Raw genomic sequence first — 8,553 nt, 5'->3', positions numbered from 1 at the left:
TGTTGATGATGAACTCCTTGCTCTTGTGCTTCAAATGATAGTCTCCCCAACACTCAACTCTCTCTCACTGATTTGGATTTGGTGGAAAGATGATTTGAGTGGAAAGCAACTTGGGAAGGCTAGAGGTCAAGATTCAAATGGTTGGAATGGAATATCTTGGTCTCAACACATGACTAGGTGGTTCTCTTTCAGAAAATGAATGCTCGAATGAAGAGTGGGTGGAGGGGTATTTATAGCATCCACACAAATCTAAGCGTTACACACAATTCACCAAACTCGGTGGGACCGAATCAGAAAACTCGGTCAGACCGATTCATTTCATAATGTGACCGTTAGGCATTTCGGTGGGACCGATATGATCAACTTGGTGGGACCGATGTGCTAGGGTTAGGGTAAAACCTCATCTCGGTATGACCGATTACACAAACTCGGTGGGACCGATTTTGGTAATAAGCAAAATAGAGAGTTGGTCAGGCAAACTCGGTGGGACCGATTGCTTATCTCGGTGGGACCGAAATAATTGCAACAGGCAACAGAGAGTTTGCAAGCCCATCTCAGTGAGACCGATATCCCATTGGTGAGACCAAATTGATTAGGGTTTTTGGTAGTGGCTATGTCAAGTGAACTCGGTGGCGCCGGATAGATCAAATCGGTGGGGCCGAGTTTGACTTTTGGTTTGGGACATATGTGGATATGAGAAAGTGGTTGAGGGTTTTGGATCATATCACTAAGCACTTTGAGAAAGCAAGACATTAAGCAACACCTCATCCCCTTTTAATAGTATTGGCTTTCCTAAGGACTCAATGTGATCTTGGATCACTAAAATGAAACTATAGATCCTTGAGCTTTTTAGATTGAGACTATCCTTTGTCCTTAGCATCTTGAAGGGGTTCCACATCCTCTTGTCCACGCCACTCCATCTGTTGAACTTATCTGAAATATACTAGATATAAACATTAGTCCAACAAGAGATATGTTGACATTAATTACCAAAACCACCCAGGGAGCACTTGTGCTTTCAATCTCCCCCTTTTTAGTAATTGATGGCAACATACATCACAGCTTTAGATAAAGATATAAGGAATAGTAGCTAAAGCTTTGGAAAGATATGTAACATGCATAGGCTCCCCCTACACATATGCAATCATGTAAATGCAGAGTATAAGAGCATGTGAATGCATAATCATGATAGAGCAAGCAATGAGTTACATGTATCTTGGCTATATGCATCAGAGCAAATGATGTGGATATAGGGAATATACCTTCATGTTCATGAGTCCTTCTTGCAAACAATATGTACAGTAGCAAGAAATCATCATGCACATGGGTGTGATGCATATACTTACCTTGTGGTCTTGGGGTAGCTTTGGAAGAGATGAACCTGAGTAAAAAATGTTAGATAACACAAAAACATCTACTAAACAGAGCAAGAACAGCAAACCACAAGAGTACCAAGATTGGAATGACATGTAGAGACTGAGTACTGGGTACTCCTATTGGATATAGACATGTCCCCAAAGGAAAAGATATGCAATGAATTCAAGATTTCCTTTCCTCAGATGTCTTTCTCCCCCTAAATCTTATATGGGATAATGGGAGAAGATAGGGACAAAAAAATAAGAGCACAAACACATAATAAACTAACATGTATTTCCCCTCTAAAGACATGTGACTTCTCTCCTCTTGAACACCAAGCATCCGGGGTATCTCTCCATTTGATATGATTAAGCATTCTCCCCTTTGAAGTACTCTCTCCCCTTTTGAAGGGAATAAGCTATGATGTGATCTCTCTCTCCCCCTTTGACATCAATTTCCAAGAAGGGATCTTCTGGATTGTGAGTAAAAATAGGTTTGGTCCTTGAGTCATAGAACAAAGTAGCATATAGAGTGTGATGCTGGTAGAGGACAAGAATCATCGAGTGGAGCTGGATCAATTATGTAGGATGCAAATGACAAAGTGTCTTCTCAGCATTGAAATCGGTAACACCGAGTTGTTTACTTCGGCGGCACCGAATTGGTTCGGTTATACCGAAAGAGACAAATCGGTGTGTCCGAGTTCAACACAGGGAAAAAAATTGTCATCTCAGCTCACTAGGCAAATAAGATCTCACAAAGATTTGCAAGGAATTAACTAAAGGATTTGCAATGACTTTGATGCAGGGAATGTAGAACAACACAAAGAAAAGGAAAATAAATCTATATGAAGTTTTTTTTTGAAAAGAGAAGGGAAACAAACATGCAAGAGACAAATGTAAGAATACAGAGAAACACTAGAGAACTTCATCTAGAATTGGTCGGCGACAAAGTCACCTATGTTAGAGTATATTGACCGAGGAGTCAAGTGAGAACACTTGATCATAGGTCATACTCATCGTTTAAGCTCAAAACGGGGTTAACATTTTTCGTTTAAGCATTTGATGTATTCGCATCTTGTTGAGTTGCTTTGACCCATGACTTGGGGTAAAGCTTCTCTAACATGGAATAACATACCTTGGGTGGTGGTGTTGAACTTGATCATGTAGTTGAACTTGTGTGGGATGCTCAAGGTTGATGTAGCTCATCAAAGATTGGGAGCACCACTTGTAGTTTGAGTTCATCTACCTACATGGGTTAGTCTTGCAAGGAAGAGCACTGTGTATTCAAATTGACAATGATGAATTTGATACCAAATGAAATTTCATATATAGAAATGGTCAACGATATGTTGAAATATTTCATGCTTCCTTGTCTTCAACCACCATATTGTAGAGACTTGGTGATGTAGAGATTGCTCAAGATGTGGGTGATTTGCTATCTCATAGATTTTGATACATCCAAGTACCTACAAGGGTTAGACAGCATGCAAGGGTGCATATATATCCAAGACATATGATCATCATCATAACAGAAACATAAAGGATTAGTCAAAGGCTCATGCCTAGCATGTATCCAAATGGAGTTTCTACTCCAAGTTTGAAGCATCAATGATGTTCAATTCACCTCGCAAATGAAAAAACACTTTCTCATCAAGTGGTTTGGTGAATATATTTGCCAATTGCTTATCGGTATGAACATGCTTAAGATCAATGTCCCCTTTAGCAACATGATCTCAAATGAAATGATGAAGAACTTTAATATGCTTAGTTCGAAAATGTTTCATGGGATTATGAGCAATCTTAATAGCACTTTCATTGTCACAAAGCAATGGAACATGGTTCACATAGATCCCATAATATTTAAGAGTTTGGGTCATCCAAAGTAATTGAGCACAACATGAACCAGCGGCAATGTATTCCGCTTCGGCGGTGGATAAGGATACCGAGTTTTGTTTCTTGGAGGACCAAGACACAATAGATCTACCAAGAAATTGACAAGTACCCGAACTGGACTTTCTATCAACCTTGTCACCGGCATAGTCCGAATCGGAGTAGCCAACAAGATCAAAAGAAGACCTCTTAGGATACCAAATGCCGAAATTAGGTGTATGAATTAGGTATCTCACTATCCTTTTCACAGCCTTAAGATGACATTATTTGGGGGGTGCTTGATATCGTGCACACATGCAAACACTTAGCATAATATCAGGACGGGAGGCACATAGATATAACAATGAACCAATCATAGAACGGTAAACCTTTTGTTCAACCGGTTTTCCATCTTTGGTCAAGTCAAGATGTCCACTAGTTGGCATGGGAGTTTTCATACCTTTGCTTTCTTGCATGTTGAACTTCTCGAATAAGTACTTGGTGTACTTTGTTTGAGAAACAAAGGTGCCTTCCTTAGTTTGCCTGATTTGTAACCCAAGAAAGAACTTGAGTTCACTCATCATAGACATCTCAAACTTCTCCGACATTAGCTTTCCAAACTTTTCACTAAAATGAGGGTTAGTTGAACCAAATATGATATCATCAACATAAATTTGGCACACAAATAATTCACAATTAACCCTTTTAGTAAAAAGAGTGGAATCTATCTTTCCAATCTCAAAGACTTTTTCAACAAGGAATTTGGTCAAACATTTATACGACGCTCTAGGAGCTTGTTTAAGACCATAGAGAGCTTTGTGAAGTTTGTAAACATGATCGGGTTTCTTAGGATTAACAAAGTCGGGAGGTTGTTTAACATAAACTTCCTCCTCAATTTCTTCATTTAGAAAAGCACTTTTAATGTCCATTTGGTACAAGGTAATATCATGGTGATTAGCATAGGCAAGTAAGATGCGGATGGACTCAAGTCTAGCAACAGGGGCATATGTCTCACCATAGTCCATACCTTCGACTTGAGTGTAGCCTTGGGCGACGAGACGTGCTTTATTGCGAACAACTTGTCCATCTTCGTATTGCTTGTTGCGAAACACCCATTTGGTACCGATGATGTTGTGGTTGTTGTCGGGCTTCTCGACCAAAGTCCACACTTGGTTTCTCTCAAAATTGTGTAGCTTTTCATGCATGGCATTTGTCTAATCCGGATCTTCCAATGCTTCTTCAACCTTCATAGATTCAATGCCAGAGATGAATGAATAATGTTCACAAAAATTATCCAAACGAGTTTTAGAGCGAGTGATTCTCCTGGTTTGAATATCATTGAAGATTTGTTCAACGGGATGGTCTCGTGAAACTCTTGCTATCGAACTCGTCGGAGCTTTTGTTTGGGTCGGGGTGGAACATCTTCTTCATCATCTTGTTCTTCTCCTTGGCCTTCTCCATTGTTGGCGTTGTCGTTCTCTTGTCGAGGTGGAGAAGGAGGTTGATGAGGTTCATCTTGGTGTACTTCCTCGTTTTCTTCATCATGGTGTGTCCCATTTGTGCATGCTTCCATGTCAACTCTTAGTTCACCTTGACGTGAGGTCGAAGCTTCCACTTGGATGGATGAGGTAATTTCCTTCACCTCCGTTGGACAGGCCTTGCCAATAGAAAAGTCTTGGATAGCTTCCAAAGGGTCTTTGTCTCCTACATCAATTGGCAATTGCTCTACTTGCGAGCCATTAGATTCATCAAACTTCACATCTATCATCTATTCAACCTTTCGGGTGAAATTATTGTAGACACAGTAAGTGTGCGAGTTTGAGCCATAACCAAGTAGGAAACCCTCATGAGATTTAGGAGCAAATTTAGAACGATGATGCTTGTCAAGAAAGCAGCACTTTGAGCCAAATACCCCAAAGTATCCAACTTGGGGTTTGTTACCGGTGAGAAGTTCGTATGCCGTCTTGCCGAGTAGCTTGTGAAGATACAAGCAATTTGTGTTGGGGAACGCAGTAATTTCAAAAATTTCCTACACACACGCAAGATCATGGTGATGCATAGCAACGAGAGGGGAGAGTATTGTCTACGTACCCTCGTAGACCGTAAGCGGAAGCATTATGACAACGCGGTTGATGTAGTCATACATCTTCATGATCGACCGATCCTAGTACCGAAAGTACGACACCTCCGCGATCTGCACACTTTCGGCTCGGTGACGTCCCAGAACTCATGATCCAGCAGAGTGTCGAGGGAGAGCTTCGTCAGCATGACGGTGTGATGACGGTGATGATGATGCTACCGGAACAGGGCTTTGCCTAAGCACCGCTACAATATGACCGAGGTGGATTATGGTGGAGGGGGGCACCGCACACGGCTAAGAGATCAATGATCAACTTGTGTGTCTATGGGGTGCCCCCTGGCCACGTATATAAAGGACGAAGGGAGGAGGAGGCCGGCCCTCATAGGGCGTGCCCAAAGTGTGGAGTCCTACTAGGACTCCTTAGTCCTAGTAGGATTCCACCTCCTACATGGAATAGGAAAAAGGGAAGGGAGAAGGAGCAGGAAGGAACGGGGCGCCCCCTTTCCCTAGTCCAATTCGGACCAGTCCATGGGGAAGGGGCGCGACCACTCTTGAGGCCTTTCTCTCCTTTCCCGTATGGCCCATTAAGGCCCAATACGGATTCCTGTAACTCTCCGGTACTCCGAAAAATAGCCGAATCACTCGGAACCATTCCAATGTCCGAATATAGCCTTCCAATATATCGATCTTTACGTCTCGGCTATTTAGAGACTTCGCATCATGTCCCCGATCTCATCCGGGACTCCGAACAAACTTCGGTCATCAAATCACATAACTCATAATACAAATCATCACAGAACGTTAAGCGTGCGGACCCTACGGGTTCGAGAACTATGTAGACATGACCGAGACACATCTCCGATCAATAACCAATAGCGGAACCTGAATGCTCATATTGGCTCCTACATATTCTACGAAGATCTTTATCGGTCAAACTGCATAACAACATACGTTGTTCCCTTTGTCATCGGTATGTTACCTGCCCGAGATTCGATCATCGGTATCTCAATACCTAGTTCAATCTAGTTACCGGCAAGTCTCTTTAGTCGTTCCGTAATGCAACATCCCGTAACTAACTCATTAGTCAGATTGCTTGCAAGGCTTATAGTGATGTGCACTACCGAGAGGGCCCAGAGATACCTCTCTAACAATCGGAGTGACAAATCCTAATCTTGATCTATGCCAACTAAACAAACACCATTGGATACACCTATAGAGCACCTTTATAATCACCCAGTTACGTTGTGACGTTTGGTAGCACACAAAGTGTTCCTTCGGCATTCGGGAGTTGCATGATCTCATAGTCATAGGAACATGTATAAGTTATGGAGAAAGCAATAGCAACAAACTAAACGATCATCATGCTAAGCTAACGGTTGGGTCAAGTCAATCACATCATTCTCTAATGATGTGATATCATTAATCAAATGACAACTCATGTCTATGGTTAGGAAACATAACCATCATTGATTCAATGAGCTAGTCAAGAAGAGGCATACAAGTGACATTCTGTTTGTCTATGTATTCACACATGTACTAAGTTTCTGGTTAATAGAATTCTAGCATGAAAAATAAACATTTATCAGGATATAAGGAAATATAAATAACAACTTTATTATTGCCTCTAGGGCATATTTCCTTCAGTCTCCCACTTTCAATAATCTAGTTCACATCGTCATGTGATTTAACACCAATAGTTCACATCTTTATGTGATTAGTTCACATATCCATTTGACTAACACCCAACGGGTTTACTAGAGTCAATAATCTAGTTCACATCGCTAGGTGATTAACACCCAAAGAGTGATCATGTTTTGCTTGTGAGAGAAATTTAGTCAATGGGCCAGCCACATTCAGAGCCATATGTATTTTGCAAATTTTCTATGTCCACAATGCTTTGCATGGAGCTACTCTAGCTAATTGCTCCCACTTTTGATATGTATCTAGATCGAGAATTAGAGTCATCTAGATCGGTGTCAAAGCGCATCGATGTAACTCTTTATGACAAACTCTTTGTCACCTCCATAACTGAGAAACATTTCCTTATTCAACTAAGGATATTTTTGACCGCTGTCCAGTGATCCACTCTTGGATCACTATTGTACCCTCTTGACAAACTTATGGTGAGGTACACAATAGGTCTGGTACACAGCATAACATACTTTATAGAACCTGTGACCGAGGCATAGGGAATGACTTTTCATTCTCTTTCTATTTTCTGTCGTGGTCGGGTTTTGAGTCTTTACTCAACTTCACACCTTGCAACACAGGCATGAACTCCTGCTTTGATTTTTCCATTTTGAACTACTTCAAAATCTTGTCAAGGTATGTACTCATTGAAAATATATCAAGCATCTTGATCTATCTCTATAGATCTTGATGCTCAATATGTAAGTAGCTTCATCGAGGTCTTTCTTTGAAAAACTCTTTTCAAACACTCCTTTATGCTTTCCATAAAATTCTACATTATTTCCGATCAACAATATGTCATTCACATATACTTATCAGAAATGTTGTAGTGCTCCCACTCACTTTCTTGTAAATACATGCTTCATCGCAAGTCTGTATAAAACCATATGCTTTGATCACTTTATCAAAGTATATATTCCAACTCCGAGATGCTTGCACCAGTCCATAGATGGATCGCTGGAGCTTGCACACTTTGTTAGCACCTTTAGGATTGACAAAACCTTCTTCTTGCATCATATACAACTCTTCTTTAAGAAATCCATTAAGGAATGCAGTTTTGACATCCATTTGCCAGATTTCTTAAAATGTGGCAATTGCTAACATGATTCGGACAGACTTAAGCATCGCTACGAGTGAGAAAATCTCATCGTAGTCAACATCTTGAACTTGTCAAAAACCTTTTGCGACAATTCGAGCTTTGTAGATAGTAACACTACTATCAGTGTCCGTCTTCCTCTTGAAAATCCATTTATTCTTAATGGTTCACCGATCAACGGGAAATTCAATCAAAGTCCATACTTTGTTCCAATACATGGATCTCATCTCAGATTTCATGGCTTAAAGCCATTTCGCGGAATCTGGGCTCATCATCGCTTCCTGATAGTTCATAGGTTCGTCATGGTCAAGTAACATGACCTCCAGAATAGGAATACCGTACCACTCTAGTGCGGAACGTATTCTAGTTGAACTACGAGGTTTGGTAGTAACTTGATCTGAAGTTTCATGATCATCATCGTTAACTTCCTCACTAATTGGTGTAGGAATCACTAGAACTGATTT

The sequence above is a fragment of the Triticum aestivum genome, chromosome 5A (assembly GCF_018294505.1).
Source record: "Triticum aestivum cultivar Chinese Spring chromosome 5A, IWGSC CS RefSeq v2.1, whole genome shotgun sequence".
NCBI classification, from domain to species: Eukaryota; Viridiplantae; Streptophyta; class Magnoliopsida; order Poales; family Poaceae; genus Triticum; species Triticum aestivum.
Note: the sequence above shows the minus strand (reverse complement) of the source record.